This window comes from Thermobia domestica, chromosome 4, assembly GCF_964235325.1.
Source record: "Thermobia domestica chromosome 4, izTheDome1.hap1.1, whole genome shotgun sequence".
Lineage (NCBI taxonomy): Eukaryota > Metazoa > Arthropoda > Insecta > Zygentoma > Lepismatidae > Thermobia > Thermobia domestica.
Window position 1 is genome coordinate 152,521,403 of NC_137457.1, and position 17,978 is coordinate 152,539,380.

General features: G+C 32.3%; 1 protein-coding gene across 5 annotated transcripts in view; it reads left to right on the forward strand.

Moving 5' to 3' along the window:
* The first annotated feature begins 807 nt into the window (after positions 1–807).
* The window catches only part of LOC145683384 (hemolymph lipopolysaccharide-binding protein-like), a 262,057-nt gene continuing 244,886 nt past the window's right edge, over positions 808–17,978 (forward strand). For 2 of the 5 annotated variants that reach the window (XM_081754713.1, XM_081754715.1), the window contains exons 1-2: positions 808–920; positions 3,916–3,994. The gene's annotated coding sequence lies outside the window, so the exon portion shown is untranslated. Of the gene's footprint in view, positions 921–1,060; positions 1,214–3,915; positions 3,995–17,978 lie in introns of those variants that run through there. The other 3 variants (XM_081754714.1, XM_081754716.1, XM_081754717.1) reach the window with 3 other exon arrangements.

A 17,978-nucleotide genomic window follows, 5' to 3' on the forward strand; every position in this document is an offset into this window, starting at 1 on the left:
TAGATAAATCGTAGTTAAAAAGTTTTATTATATTCTACTTCGAATAGTCTGTTGTTCTCAACACGCATTGTGGTACTAAAATAGTTTCGAGTAATTTAATTGCGATAAATATAAAGTCTTTAAGCGTATAATAAAAACTGAAGTAAAAGATTAAAAGTGCAGGAATATTCATATTTAAAAATGTGGTATAAAATAGTACGACAATTTCATACTACGATATTATAAATATTATAAAAATGTGCTTGCATGGTGTAGTAATAGCTGCATATAAATAGAGAAGTACAATACATTTGATTTCTTTTGAAAATAAGTTTCTAATATGAGGGAATACTACACTTTCCACAATTAAATTATATAATATGGATTTTAATTGGAACTTAGATTTTATCCGTCTATAAACATGAATATAGAAGTATATATTTACTAGCTAATGTAATATTCTTAGAATGAGTACCGTATTGTGAGAATCGTTAAACAGTTATATTTCAAAAAAGAAATTGGAGGGTATAAAATATAACAATAATACGCTAGAAAAATATTTGCTGATATAATAATATACGAAAAGTTTTTGAAACTAAAAACTGCGTTCTCGTTTAGCAATGAACATTAACAGTAATCTTTTTTCATTACAAAATAAACATTCATCTATTATGAAAACTTTTCAATCATACAATAATGATGTGATTTTTTCTCCATAGCCGCAAGGTACGTGCAATGAGATAAAATATATGTTTATTGTTTCCATTTAACGTATCATATAAACAGTTGTGTGTTTAAGTTCGATATTTGGTATATATTGCCATACAACCTTCGTCATTTGGTTCATATACTTAAGTATCATAGTAAAAACACGCCTTCATGTAGGAGTGTTAAACTTCCGGTACAAGTTCAATTTAGCACAATGCAATTCGTAATGTAAAGTAAGTTGTAATATAATATAAAAATTGCTTAATTGCTATTTTCTTAGTTCTCCATTACGAAATACATACAAATTTAAATCCGTAGCAACTCAACTCACTAAGTATATAATATTTATAAATACTTGTTTATTAAATGCTGCTTCTTTACGGATTACCTGTCAGGTTAAGCAGGTTTTTCTCGTATATTTGTCTTATTATTAATCTGGGATTTTATTTATGAGTAGTTAGTCGTTCATATTACATTTTTCAGTATAATAAAAACAATTAAGCATTGTTACCTTCACAACTTTCAGGTAAGCATTAGCATTAAACAATCAACAAAATATCTAATTTTCTTAGTACAGTAACATATTGATTTCTACCGTCTTTCAAATGATATCTCGAACAAGTTATTATACGCAGAACTATTTTTTGATTGAACTTCCGACTTTTAACAACTACGCAGTATAGAATTATTTAGTTGTTAAAAATTAGTTTAGTTATTAAAGTCAAAATAACAAACTAAACAATAATAAATATGTATTCAAACAATATTTCCTAAAATATATTTTAGTGCAATAACATCACAGACCAATGGTGTATCAGAATAATGGTAGCAATAGTAGCAGTGATGATAAAAGAAATTCACAGTTTGAATGCTAATGAAAAAAGTCAATCATTACGTATTAAATAACTGATTGGATATTCGTTTGGAATTACAAAATATAAATGTAATTTCACATGACTTGCCATAAATTTTAATATCACTGTTATAGTTTAACATATAACCAAGAATTGAATATTATTGTCGTATCTGTAATACCATTAACGATGTGCTTTGCAATTATTATTTAGTGGCAGTACGTTTGCGTAGTTGGGAAAATTTACATAGTTGAACCACATTCACATGTTTGATTAATATAAGTTAAAATTCTATGTTTAAAACAATGCATGTATTTGTATTAATGATCACTTTTATCTTGTTATTCTCTCTTGCACAGTACATTCGATCAAAGTTAGTTGCAATGTAAACTTATAAACTTAGAATAATAGTTCCAATTTATGGATCTCTTGCTCGATTTATCACCAGTCTTTTCTCCACCAGTCAAAATAGTAAATATTGAAAATATAGGCATTTGGATAAATTGAATTTTCTTAATCGTAGTTCATAACGACTTATAATAATTTCAAAAATAATAGTTATAATAAAGTGAATAGTAAACATAATTTGAAAAAAAATAATATATTTGTTGCAGCACATGAAATACGTTAAATTTTCTTCAACTGTACCTTGAAACTGATGTTCTCACTCTACTACTTAATGAAGACGTCGATAAAGTAACTCTTTACCTTAACGTAAACAAAGGAACTTATGCTCTAGTCGTTTTCAAGTTTGGAAATATAATAACGTTAACTCGATACTCGTATTAAAGATTGCAATACCAGCACAAACCCGATAAGAAAAGATTCCTTTATCTGATCACACACACACACACACACACACATATATATATATATATATATATATATATATATAAATGAGTGAGTGTGTGTGTGTGTGTGTGTGTTTGTGTGTGTGTGTGTAAATACTTACCCCATGATATTTTAAGAGGCAAAATCTGCTAAAGATATATTTAACAGACATTATGAAAAACGATATTTGAAATTTATCTTTCAAATTTCTTAATAATTGCTATCAAGACAGATAAATATGCTGTAGTTACGAAGATATTAAAATATCAATAGTAATAGACTCTTTGTTTTTCATTTAATTTTCATATTTTAAAAGATTATCATAATAATTAACGACATAATAATTTTTTATTAATATTATACAGTATATGGGTGCATATTGTCTTTAATGAACTAAATGCAATAGTTTTTGGAAAGTTTATTTTAATGGATTATGAGTCTGTGTACTACCGCATCAACACATAAAATGTGTATAAATATGTGTCTTTATTGATTATAGCAAGAATCAAATAGGCTTCCCGTAGACTAATATGTTTAACAGAAGTACCTTTTGAGTATTCGAAATATTTACAATTGACAAAAGATTTATTGAAACAACGGTATTCATACATACAATTTAATTCAATAGTACCCAAAATTTAATTTTTTGTTTTACGAAACACCAAATTTAAAATTTATAGAAGGTTACTTAAAAAATCGGCATATGTTTGAGTTTAATTCTTCATGAGACAATCAAGACATAGCATCTACATTCAAATGACCCGTATAAATAGTGGTCTGAAAATAAAAACCTTACAATTTCCTTGGTCAGATAATAATATTCATTACAAACATCCTTTCGAAATGTGTGTATTCAGAAAACGCAAGGCATCAGCATAAAATTATTGTTGCAAATTTGAATTACTCTCACGTAAAATATATGTTAATACTCAACACAGAATGGAAAGTAATACTTTTGTTGTTTATAAATGTCGGAACTACAAATTGTCTTTATATGCTTGCAACTAGTTAAAGAATAGCTACAAAGTATCTAAATTTCCTGCCAGGGAAAACACGAGATAAGGGACATTGAGCAGCATACTCAGAACAGAAGCTTAACACTATACCCAAATTAACATAAATCTCTCTCTCTCTCTCTCTCTCGCTTATACGATAGCATCAAAATCGAACGAGAAAATTTCACGCTGGAAACTTCTATACTTCTTCATGCGTTTAATATTCCTTGTAATATACATTAATACGAAGTTGTCTGCACTTCATTCTAATTTTTCACACAAATAGGCTTTATATTGTTCATTGGTTTTAACTGCTCTCATAAGTCAAAGCAGATCTATATGTTTAATAAGGTCATAAGAATAAAATAATCCCACAGATCTAATAATCAGTTTATTATCGTATCCCTGTATAGTGTCGGTTATTTTATAAGGTTAGTTTTTTATCCTATAAGAGTTTACAGAAGTTAGCACCTTGAACTGGTAACTTTAACATAACATGTGTTCTTAAATCATTCTACATTTTAATTTAACGCTGTTTGTTCTTTTAGCCCTCACTAAACTGAACCTTAGGAGACCTCACAAGAGGATATTGTTGAACAAAAATAACAAATTGACCTTCGTTGTGAAGTGAGTCTGGTAATTTTATAATCACATTGGTTAACCTAGAAACATTTAGCATCAATTTCCAATTTTCAAGATTTAAACATAGATCTGGTATCTTGCTTTGGAATAAATAATGATTTATTTAATTACACTCTAATACAATATTTTTGAAGTTTAGGTAATTATTTTTCTTATAACTTCATGCTACTCTATACGTAAGGAGATTACAACAAAATATAGCTATTGAACGATTACAAGCCCTTATAAGATGTCGGTCAAGTCTCTAGACAATATAAAACTTCCAGAACAAACATCAAAGATGTTATTTATTAGAGTGGAAATAATCTTTTAGAATAAACATGTACTAAATTTTAGCCAATATTGAGTATCTATTTACATATTTATTTGATTAGATCATTATGTAGAAAACTCGCTTCTTCGACTTAATACGGCAATATGCACTATGCATGTAGGGAATTAATTTAATTTCTTAATGTCAAAACTTCTTAATTACAGATAAACATCATTTATTATTGTCAATTCCATCACATTAGATATTTTACTTAGGTAACTTTCAAAACTATTTTTGAAGCTTATGCGATTAACTTTGTAAAGAGAAAAAAACAGCGTTTTAAATTGATTGCTATTATTTTCATTCAATTATTTCCTTAAAAGTAGAACTGCTTTGTTTACTATTTATTACATCTCGTCATCTAAAATACCCATGCTGTTATCAGCTACAAATATCCGTCCTGTCACTAGTAGTTCTGAATTGCTTTCTGTTCACAAAGTCGTATGCATTTAACAATCATAATCAAAGCTTGTCTGAGGGTTTGTACCTGATTATGATTTACATGTGACATGTGTTGCAGAAATGAAAAATACCCGAATATAGGCCCCCAGAATTTTACAGTATTATCATTATGAAAACATTCAATGCACAGGGTACCAACCTTTGCATGTGTAAAATTTGTTGCCAAATATTACAGTTGTGTTGCGGAGAACAATAAAAAACATTGACAAATATGTTTGTTCCTTTTTCTTTTCTGGTGTTTCTGTTCGGTATTTATTCTCCCCTATCTCCCACAAGTTTAAATTTATCAGGATAATTCAGTTATAATGAAAATGTCTACTGCATAGTAATATCTCTTGAGATACACATCGTTAATCCGCCCCTTCACCTAAATCCCCGCCCATCACTAAAACAGAAAATAATTTATGTCCAGTATTTTTACTTTAAAATATTCCACCCTCACTTCTGAAACAAAAATAATACATGCTTAAAATAGAGTTTGTCAGGTGGTTATAGTGTGTTTTCGTCTTTTTGTTATTGTCTTGGAAACAAGAGTTTCAAATCCAGTATGAGTTTATCACTATAGTACTTTATGAATCATTCTAAAATTTATAACTTTATACAATAAGATCATACTTACAATGAACACAACCCACGTATTCCAGTCTGATTTTTATTTTCTCGACATAGATACTACAGATAAAACAGAAAAATACGTGCCTTGTTTAACTATTTTTGGCAAAGGGGTGGGATAGGGAAAAAGCGTCAACCAAATTTTGAAAACTGATGTCCGGAAGGCATCTAGATGTTGACCAAAGCAAATGGAATTTTGTATACATACTATAGCCGTATAATCAGGAAATACGAGATGTGTACAGATATTGTGTACAATTATTTTCTTGCAAAAACGGCTGGGAGGTGCACAGACCTCTCCAAATATTCGAACACGAAATATCCAAATTTCTAAAAAAAAAAGTATAATACCAAAAGCACACACCAATTATCTCTCTTTCTTGCTTTCTGTGAGCGATCGGATTGTTGATACTTCAAAATATAACTGCATTTAGATAAGAAGGTAACTATTATTGAATTCTCATTGTATATAAAATCAATATGAAGTCTTAAAGTGAAATATACTGTAATCTGTACTTAAGGATTATAGTATCAGATCATACCAATTCGCACGTATTGAGCTGAGTTGATTTTGAGTTTAACGTCCCGTTCAGCAGCGAGGCTATATGAGACATGGACCTACATATTAACGTGGAATCTGAACCACATGAGCTCCCGCAGGGAATCTTACCCGCGTCTCCCATCTTACCCGTGTCTTACGTACCATCATCTAAATAAAATTTGAGATATTTATTACATCTATCGGAAAATTAAACATAAAATATTATGAACATGCTGACAAGTATACATATAAATGTATTCTTCCACATATAATATTAAATTACAGCAATGTAAGTACATGTATTTGTTAGTAACAGATAGACTAAAGAAAAAAGAATTATTTTAATGTTGATAGAATAAGATGTAAATCTTTGTACATTATTACATAAAAATACTCAAAATAGTGGTTAGAATGAGTATGTATCTCACAAAAAAAAAAGAAGAGAAAAAGTAATCCAACGACTTCTCGCTCGTACTTTCAGTTATATGTAAAGTCGCACGTATTATCAAACGACGTTTGCATGTCCATGCTTTACCTTCATTTTATTTAAATGTACACAAATGAGATCATGTTTATGAATTGTAAACGACACATATTCGGTCTGTAGAAATAGTTATCTATAATTGTTCCCATTTCCGGGATTAAGAGAACAAAGTTTCGTCAGTAAAATTTTAGAGTAAAATCGTGATTGAGAAATGGGAGTCGCTATATTTTGTAATCTTGTAATTATAATAATTTAGTCAATATGAAATACACATTTAAAAAATAACTGAATTTTGGATTTCTTGCTTCATATGTATGTTTTAGGATTAACTAATTCATATAATACAATTAGGATTAACTACACATTTTCCTACAATATCATATTTACATTTCATACGTATTTATATCTCGATATACATATTCTCAATAATCATTTAAACTTTCAAATTAATAACCCCAACAAATTTCATTTTTAGGTCCCAACAGTTCACATAAGAAAATCCGAATAGATCAGAAATTTAACAATCATAATGATAAAATTCATAATGTCAAACATATTATTTAAAATGGTAGAGTATAGGTTGTCTGAAAATAGATCGACTTTATAGAAAAATGAATAAATATATAAATGAGTACATATAGTGTTTCGAAATTAGTTGACGCCTCACGATGTAGCGAATCTTGCCGACTAGGAGCTACTAGAAGGAATTTGACAAATGATCTTCTAGTACAAAATTTATATTATTTAGTATGTTTTTTAATTTGACAAATACCTGTTTGGATTTCTTTAGTTTTGTGGGCTTTTTTCTACTTTTCATAATTTACTCGCATTTCTTCTTCGTTTCTGAGGGGCGCATAATTTTTAATTAGGAATTCTAAATTAAGAGACCACATTGACCTTCCGGTATGGCCGGATTCTCTAATGCCATTTTGACTGAAAACAGTGAGGAGTGGGATTTCAATAAAGTCTTTGTCTTTATGAAAATCCCATTGAGGGCACAAACTTATCACGCACTTCGAGATATTCGTCTTAGGCTACATATTTAGTAGGCACACATCTTTCTGCACATATGAAAGGATATTTGGCTGTGGATTGTTTTACGGCTAAATTGTACTTGTACTTGTCGTTTTAGTGCTAAAGTTTATTCCTTTGACGCTCGTTTTCTTCTTTCTCTTCATTATCTATCCTTTTATTCCTTTCTTCGAGATTTTTTTCAACCTCCCTCTCGGTTTTGAACTTGACAAATAGCATCTATTTAAAATATAACTTTTGAACATCAATTAGCAACTGAGATGTCGCGGTACATGATTTGTGGAGGTATAGCGAACAATAGCGAATGATGGTTCAGTATATGATTAAATTTTGCTTTCGTACCTTTTACCATTATCCGTTTGGAATTCTCTGTTGGGCTATCAGTCATTTCTACTTTCGTTTCCATTGGAAACCATAAATGTGTATGCTGTGGTAGTAGTTTGGGCTCAAAAATACTTTTGATATTTTAGAGTGATATATTTATACATATCCTTTGTTTGCGTGCCTGCCTCATACATTAAATGCCCAATATTTTAAACAGAATGATTGAGAATGTGAATTTTATGATTATGTGTTGTCGATTAGTTAAATTTGTGATATAGTTTGATTTTCTTATGTGAAGTGTTGCAACCTGAAACCTTTATGTGTTGGGGTTAATGATTTGAAAATTAAATGATGATTTAGTATATATATGTTGAGATATAAATGAGAATTCAATATAAACATAATATTAAAGTGAAATGTATATTGTTTATTAGAGTAGCTAAATATGTGTAAATGCTCTCCGTACCTTAGCACGAACGGTTGTTGGTTGCCATAGTTTCAAAATATCCGATGAATGTAAAATGTAAGTTTTAAAATACCGCCGGATTATAGATAATTTCCTTCAAGTATTGTTATACTATCAAGTAGTATATGTAACTATTAACATCTGTCAATTCCCTAACAGTATGTAGCATGGAATTAATGCAGGTCACCATACACAATAGTATTATTAAATGAACTCTGAAGTTCGGAAATCTGAAATCCTTCTGTGAATTTACATTTCAATTCCATCCCTCATATATGAATCCTCAAACCTGAACAGCGTTTCCACCTCATCAATCGTACTCTCGACACGAAAAAACTTTTAAAAAAATGAAATTTTTCATTTCTCTATATATTGTGCGAATAAAACGACAAATGTGTGCACCTTGGATACAAGGTAATAGTGATTGAAAGATAGTCAATGAATGGAACCACAATGGAATAATCAGATAAATGTCGTAGTTACTGAGATATTGTAATCTGCCATTACAATGAAGGGAATGCAATTCTTGTTTGGAGGGACCCAATACTCTCGCGTATTATAAATTTTTAGTACATAATTTTCGGTCCGTTTAGTAAATTCATTTGTTCTTTACTTAAATCAAAATCAATGTGGAAGCTTCGGAATAATTTAGTAGGAATTATATTTAAGGGAATAATATCTTTATTTATACATTATTTTAATTTAAACCCTGTATATGGAAATATCAAATGGATAAGAATTGGAATATACACCTAAATGCAGTACGAAAACATAGTATTAACAATTTCAGAGTCATATATTTGGACATATTGGGTTTATTTGCTTGTTCTGCTAAACAAATGTCTACCATTTTAAACAACATGTTTGAAAATATGAATTTTATCATTATGTGAGGTCAGTTTGTTAACTTTCTGAAATATTCGGATTTTCTTATGTGAACTGTTGGGACCTAAAAATTTAATTTGTCGGGGTTATTAATTTGAAAGTTTAAATGATTATTGAGAATTTGATGATCGAGATATAAATACGTATGAAATGTAAATATGATGTTGTAGGAAAGTGTATAGGTAATCCCAATTGAATTATATGAATTAGTTAATCCTAAAACATACATATGAAGCAAGAAATCCAGAATTCAGTTAGTTTTTTTTTTAATTTTTATTTCATATTGTCTAAATTATAATAATTACTAGATTTCAAAATATAGCGACTCCCATTTCCCAATCACGATTTTACTCTAAAATTTTACTGACGAAACTTTGTTCTCTTAATCCCGGAAATGGGAACAATTATAGATAACTATTTCTACAGACCGAATATGTGTCGTTTACAATTCATAAACATGATCTCATGTGTGTATATTTAAATAAAATGAAGGTAAAGCATGGACATGCAAACGTAGTTTGATAATACGTGTGGCTTCACATTTAAGCTGAAAGTACGACCGAGAAGTCGTTGGATTACTTTTTTCTTCTGCTTTCTTATGAGATACATACTCATTCTAACCACTATTTTGAGTATTTTTATGTAATAATGTACAAAGATTTACATCCTATTCTATCAACATTAAAATAATTCTTTTTTATAGTATATCTGTTACTAACAAATGTATGTACTTACATTCTGTAATTCAATATTATATGTGGAAGAATACATTTATATGTATACTTGTCAGCATGTTCATAACATTTTATTTTTATTTTTTCGATAGATGTAATACATGTCTCAAATTTTAGTTAGATGATGGTTTCTTTAAAACTGATACACCTATAAGAATATATTGTGCTGTATGTATCTACGTGTGTGTGAATGATTGAGAAATTTAGTTTTGAGTGGTGGCACTTAATATTGATTTACTATTATAGTGTTAAAAATAAGTGTGTATTATCATGTTATATGTATTACTGGATAACGGAGATCATGAAAGATATCTAATTCTAAATTAGGCTAAATATGCTCTGGGAGGAAAGCCAAAATAACAGGATGAGCCTGAATAACGTGTTTTTTAAGGAACCGAAAAACTTCTATTTGTGAAAAATATATACATAACTTTGATTATTTCTTTCCCTTGGCTAATTTTAGTGTGTGTTTAATCTCTATCTAGGATATTCAGATACTTTATAAAGGTTTGGAAGTAACAGCCAATCGATTAAAGTAAACCTCGTCTCCTGCGCTAGGTTTGGGCAGGTCCTACTTGTACGGTTGCCTGGAACCAGGTTAGGGTAGTATGAGGGAACATGTGCCTACTCAGGATCTTTCAGAAACGATCTTGAAGTAACAACATTCGAGTATCAATCACTTTATTAAATACTATTCAATTCCCTTTACCATATTTCCTTCATTACACTAGTTAACAAATTTAAACTTTTTGTTTGTTACATGAGAAAGATCACCTGATCTTAAAGGAACTTTTTGCGCTGAATTCGAATATGGACTCAGTTTCTCTCCAGCACGTACAGTTTTCCGGTAACAGAGGGATTTTCGGGAAATTCCCTCAAAAATTTCCCTTTTTCAGATATTTTATTCCTCTAGCTCCTGTCCCCTTACATATAGTAACATAGAAATTATACCTAAGTATACCTTGATTTATATTTAATAAACCCTAAAAGTTTCGTAAAAATCGCTTTGTTCTTTCTAGAGAAATAAATATATTTGTATGTATACTGTGTGCACTGTTTATTGCACCTGATAGTAATGCTTTCAGATCTCCTGAGTTGGGGTAAAAATGATTTGCTTTATGACTACAAACACAGACATAAAAATGAATATTTACAATAGTCAACAACACACTTGTATTGGTCTCTGTAAATTAGAAACGTGTATAAAAATAGAATGTACTTCCAACGTATAGTTTTTTAAACGCACAGTATATGTATATCTTAATACATATATATACAATTCTCCAAGTTTTTTCGTTTTGTTCATGAAATGGTTATCAATATTTGTTATCAAATGTAACAGAATGCAAAAGAAAGAAAGAATGGAATACAGACTCATTCTTGACAACAATGAACTAATGCAGTCTGAATTTTCCACTACGGTATCGTTACCCCCTACCCCCGCGTATTTCTTTCTTTCTTGTGTTCTTGACACCTGGTGAGGGAGTTTTGTACATTTTTATATTGACGTGTGGTTTAACACTACTTCACTTTCAAAGTTGTCTTTGCTGCTAAGAGTGCTTTCATGTTTGATCTTAACGGCATTATACCCAACTAAGACCAGAAGTTTAGTTTGTGATCAGTACAATGGTGTCAAGAGGACGGCGTTCGTGTGTTAACTCACCAAATAGTTTTTGTTATGTGTGTGGCCAGTCTGTAGTTAAAGGACAGTGTAGATCCATTACGCCATCGGTGAAACTAGCATATTATATATATTTCGGATGTCGTGTGGGAGATCAGGACAAAACTTGGGCACCCAACATAATTTGTGCGTCGTGCTACGTCACTTTACTTGCATGGGCCAAAGGGAAACGGAGGTTCATGAAATTTACTGTACCAATGGTGTGGAGAGAACCCACCAACCATCTGGATGATTGTTATTTTTGTCTCACAGTAGTTAAGGGACATTCTAAAAAAAGCAAATACACAATAAGTTATCCCAACGTTAAATCCGCAATTAGACCTATTCCGCACGGGGATGAACTTCCACTTCCCGAGCCCCCTACCAACTGGGAAGTGATATGGCCAAAAGAATCTGATGATGATCATGACCTTGATGAACCATCGACATCGACATCTACATCCAAGGATCCAACGTTCATCCCTGACTGTGTTCGCGAGCCACATTTCATCCGGCAATGTGAACTTAATGACCTAGTCCGTGATTTGCACCTGACAAAACAAGAGGCGGAACTTCTGGGATCAAGGCTCCAGCAGTGGAACTTATTGGATGCAGAAACGAACATATCAGTGTACAGGAAAAGGCATGTTCAATTTTCAAGCTTTTTGTCAATGCAAGATAATGTGTGCGTATGTACGGATATAAATGGGTTGATGGCGGAGCTAGGAATTCCTTACGTTCCAGAAGAATAGAGGTTATTTATCGACGCGTTAAAGGTCAGCCTTAAAGTTGTCCTTTTACATAATGGAAATAAAAAACCTTCTATACCACTCAGTGAAGATTAAAGAATCCTATGACAGCATGTCAACTTTGCTAAATCTTATAAATTACAAGGACCATTGTTGGCAAATATGTTGTGATCTCAAGGTAGTTGGTATTTTATTAGGACTGCAGTGCGGTTACACGAAGTACCAATGTTTTTTTATGTTTATGGGATAGCCGAGCTGATGACAAACATTATGACGTGAAGGAATGGGAACCTAGAGTGAATTACGTACCTGGAGAATGCAACGTCAAATATGCTCCTTTGGTAGATCGTAATAAGATATTACTACCGCCACTTCATATCAAGTTAGGACTTATGAAAAACTTTGTAAAAGCCATGGACACATCTGGTGAAGATTTCAAGTATTTGCGAGATAAGTTCCCTAACCTGAGTGATGCTAAGATTTCAGCGGGAGTGTTTAATGGTCCCCAAATTAGGAAATTAATGCTTGATGATAGCTTTGACAGCAAGTTAAACAGTGCTGAGCTAGCTGCCTGGACAGCATTTAAGTGTGTTGTGCGCAACTTTCTGGGCAATAACAAAGCTGAGAGTTACACATAAATCGTAAAGGACATGATACAGAAATACAAAGAGTTGGGTTGTAGGATGTCTTTAAAAATCCACTTTGTGCACTCCCACCTCAGCTTCTTTCCTGCTAACCTAGGTGCTCTCAGCGACGAACAGGGGGAAAGATTCTACCAAGATACAATGGCAATGGAGAAAATGTACCAGGGGCGATGGGATTCTTCAATGATGGGGGACTATTGTTGGGGTCTTGTTAGAGAATGCAACATTTCTTACAAAAGAAGGAAGTAGTGTACGTTTTTGTAACCCAATGGAAGTTTCATATATTGTGATAGTTTTGATTGTCTTTTCATGACCTTTTGGTACATTTGTATTATTGTTTATTGTAAATTGTCACACTTGTAAATTTTATATATGTATTTGTGGTAATAAAGCAAAACGTTTTACCTCAACTTAAGAGATCTGAAAGCACTACTATAAGGTGCAATAAACGGTACACACAGTATACATACAAACATATTTATTTCTCTAGAAAGAATAAAGCGATTATTATGAAACTTGGAGGGTTTGTTAAATATGAATCAAAGTATACTTAGGTATAATTTCTATGTTAGTATATGCAAGGGTACAAGATCTTGGGGTGTAAAATAAACGAAAAGGGAAATTTTTGAGGGATTTTCCCGAAAATCCCTCTGTTACGGGAAAATTGTGCGTGATGGTGAAAAACCGAGTGCATATTCGAATTCAGCGCAAAATGTTCCTTTAAGAACAGGTATTTCCTTTTATGTAACAAAACCTTTGTTAACTAGTGTTATGAACGAAAAAGTTGGACGAATAAAGTAGGACGAAACTAGAACAGATTAGATCTACCAGATAAAATTGAAACCGTAAGTTATAGTGAATTTCTACTACTTTCTGTTTTATACTGTGTTAATAATGAATATAAAAGTATTTCTTGAAACGCTTAATCAATTGCAGAAGAACCCTTCTCTGTATCAATTGTCGTTTTTGCTTTATACTGATCAACACTAAAAGTGGAAACGGCTCATTTCTAGCGGTGAACGTATCATCTCCATTAACGAACTCGTCAGAGATAATAATACTCTCTATCAATTGCAAGAAAACAAAGTTTTAAAATTCGCATTCGTTGAAAAGTTATAGTGAGAAATAACGGAGATCGAAATAATATTACAAAGTCCCACTACGTGATCCCAATAAATGCTCATACTGGTTTCAAGCTAGACGTAGTCTTTCTAGGTGAATGCCTCTTCAAAATAAGTTTGAAAAATTATAGGTAGTTTTTCGAGACATTCAAGACGACACGAGATTTTATCACAATAGTCTCGTCTCGGATCGAAAATTCGAGCGGATATAGTTATTTGTCTTGTCTCGAATTCAACAAAGCTTGCCTCGTCTCGAATCCGTCTGGAATTCGATACGATACGAGACGAGATTCTAGACTTCTCTCGACTCGTGCGCATCACAATGCTATATCCACTGAAACGCTATTGTCTTTTGTGTGATTCTAATAACTCAAATGTATTCAGTAACTTACAACCACTATTTCTGAAACCTTAAACTACTGGAAGGGGCCACCAGTAAAGGGGTTTCACTAGATTAAATTGAAATCGGATGTTCTAGGGAATTGTTGTATTACTTTAAACAAGTATTGCTTTAAGTTGTATTACTTTAAATTTTCAGTTTCCATTGTTTTCTCACTATGAAATGAATAACGGATAATTAAAATATTTTGAAGCTTTTCTCGAAACTGAGATAGCTACTGGAAACACAACTTAGTACAGTTATGAACGAAAGTACTAGAAACTAGTACCAGTTTTGGATGTATATATTTATAAATTTGTGCTCTGTGTGTTTTTCAACAAGGACAAAGTCATGGTATTTTAGTGAAGCTTTTCTTTCCTGATTGTATTTTCGTTCTCAACTCCTTTGGAATCCAGCGATTACTTTGAATATTTGCTGTGCACTATGAAATGTGTTGGCAATTTTTCCAGTCAGTAAAGAAACATGAAATAATACTGTAGTATAAGAAATGAAAAAGTTCTTCCCCCGGTCCGGAGAGGGAGCATAGTCAGTAATAATAATAATAATAATAATAATAATAATAATAATAATAATAATAATAATAATAATAATAATAATAATAATAATAATAGGAATAATCAAAAATACTGCCAACTTACAATTTAGGTACATAATTTAACTACCTCTATTTTAAGAATAGTGAATTAATTTCAGATCATTCTTCTTTCTTAATTATTATCGGTCTCAATTGATGATCTGTGGAAAGGATGGTTATTATTTTCCTTTGATACTATAGTTATTAGTGATGATTTTTTTAATATACCGAGATCCAGGGAGACTATGATAATGAGATAGATAATAATGGTAGAATGAAGGAAGTGGGAGAAAACGTGAAAATCCCAAGAAAATCTTTGTACAGGGTTTTTGTCCACGAAAAAATTTGACTTAGTGGGAGCTGAAATCGAACGGAGGATCTCAGAGGGAGCTCTCTACCACTGAGCTACTGCTGCCCCCATATTAGGAAAGTTGTATTCTGCATTCTGTATTTGATATACTACTTCTTTGTTACTTAGTCTGCATCGAATCCTTGAAATATACGTGTCTGAAAACTAAAGGGCACTGACAAAAGTATAAGAGTCCACCATCTCTGAATTAGGTTCTAAAATATATAGTAAAGTACGTGATTTTCCAATAAGTGTAGGAATTATTTATTCTTATAAGAAAATTTAATGTATTATAGATTATAGACTCAGATGAAAAGCATAAATATGTTCTCAAACAACATTATATTAGCTTAGGTGCCGACTTGAAGAAAATATCGGGGGGGGGGGTTAACAATCAATAACAATCACACAAGCATATTCAGCTGTCTTCTACCATTTTCTTGATGAAGGTCCCTTTCCCACTGCGTAATCTCTTTCCGCTGCATCCGCTCCGCTGTAAAACTCACGACGTAACTCAAATTTGCCTAAAGGCATTAAAACAAATTCAACTTCAAAATTTGGAACTTTACTGAAAGATTCTGCACTACATTGCACTTCTCCTGTCGTATCAGTGCTGCCAGAGTGTTGGTTGATGCTTCCAACACCTCACTTCCAACTACCAACACTACCAACAGCACCTCACTTCGCGACCACAAGCTCACGACTGGCACACGCGAACGCGGTGAAAGAATTCAAGCAATGCGCATTAAGGTTCCTCCTTCCACCGTGCATGGTGGCGCCGCCTGAGAATCACTACTTTGCGTGGAAAAAATTAAGGTCGGATACATTTTAGACAGGCCTCGTGTAGATAAATTGTTACTTGTAAGGCATTTAGAGTGACAAAAGCGGAAAAAGCCTAGAATCTGGGGACATATTTTGAAGTTTAAAAATGCGAGATTTGTCAGTGGATGTCCCAGCTCAATTTAGATTATTAACCGAAACTAGGCTAAACCTACAAGAAGAATTTACAAACCTCAATAATTGAAAATATGTTAGAAAATAAAATAAAAGGTGAAAGCACTGAACTCTAAAATGGATATCAAATTTTCTCCCATATGAACTCTTTCAACAATGCACAGGGTGTTGGACTAAGAGATATTGTTAACTTACCACATATTTCCAACTCAATGTAGATGTGTTTGAAAGTAGCCTCAATTTATACCAGTTGTAAGAAACTCGCATTTATTTCATTTGTATAGTAACTAAATCAAAACAGCTACCGAAAACAAGATACAGTAACTTTCTTTCTTTCTCTCTCTCTCTCTCTCTCTCTCTCTCTCTCTCTCTCTGTCACTAATGTAAATTTTGAAGAAAAAGTTCTGATAATGTTTTGGACCAAGAAAATTATTATACTGTTACGTCGCCCTGCAATAAGAGATGTTGTTTATCAGACAAATTATGATTGGGATCATCAATCGGCATATCATTGTCTCCAATATCCTCTTTCCTCACAATATCGAACACTCTTACTTCCCTTTTCGGCATTGTTAATGGTAATTCGTCACTATGCAGACTATGCTTTTAGCGAGTGTTATGTCCGAGTAGTCCACAAACCTGCCTTGTTTATTATTACCCAAGCTTTGCTTGAAACCAAGTAGCACACAGTTGAGGCCACACTATGTTGCCAGCGGTGGGCATTTGTTTGTGAGTACCACATATTCATAAACTCCAATTTACGGCACACTGCTTGGAATACAGATTGAACCTCATGATTTCCACTTCTCTTTGATTACTAAATTATAGTAAATAAGCCTTCCGTATCAGGGGTGTAATTGTAGTGCTATTTTGGGTCACAGTGTCTCTACTACACACATAACAAAATCGAGGTTGTTTGCATATTGCTCTTTCACGGCATGTTTTATGTTGAATTTCTTAGCATGGAATATAAGACCACATTGGAATTACAGTATGCATGATGTTTAGGTCTTCCCGCATAAGTAGTAGAAAATGGATTGATCTGGGCCGTACTTGACCAACTCAGGAGCCCCTGGGAAATCGAGCACCTTGAACCTTCCACCCACGGTCTTTTACAACCTCCATTTTAGGGGTGTATTTGTTCCCTTTCATGAGCACTTTTTAGGGGGTGTATTCGTTCTCTTTTATGAGTACATTTTTAGAGGTGGACTCGTTCCCTTTTATGAACACTTTTTCAACCCCTATTTGAACATTGCAGGTAATACATAAGACTACGCAACATAGAAGGGATGTATTCATTCTCTTTTATGAGCACATGTTAGGGGTGTACTCGTCCCTTTTTCTGAGCATATTTTCCAACCCCTATTTTAACATAGCAGAAATTACATAAGACTACGAACACATAGAAGAGCACAGAATACATAAGATTCATTCCCTTTTATGAGCATTTTTAGGGGTGTATTCGTTCTCTTTTATGATCACTTATTCAACCCCTATTTGAACATAGCAGATAATACTTAAGACTACGTAACATAGCAGGGATGTACTCGTTCTCTTTATGAGCATATTTTCCAAACCCTATTTTAACATAGCACAAACTACATAAGACTACGAACACATAGCAGAGCAGATAACACATGATTCATTCCCTTTTATCAACATTTT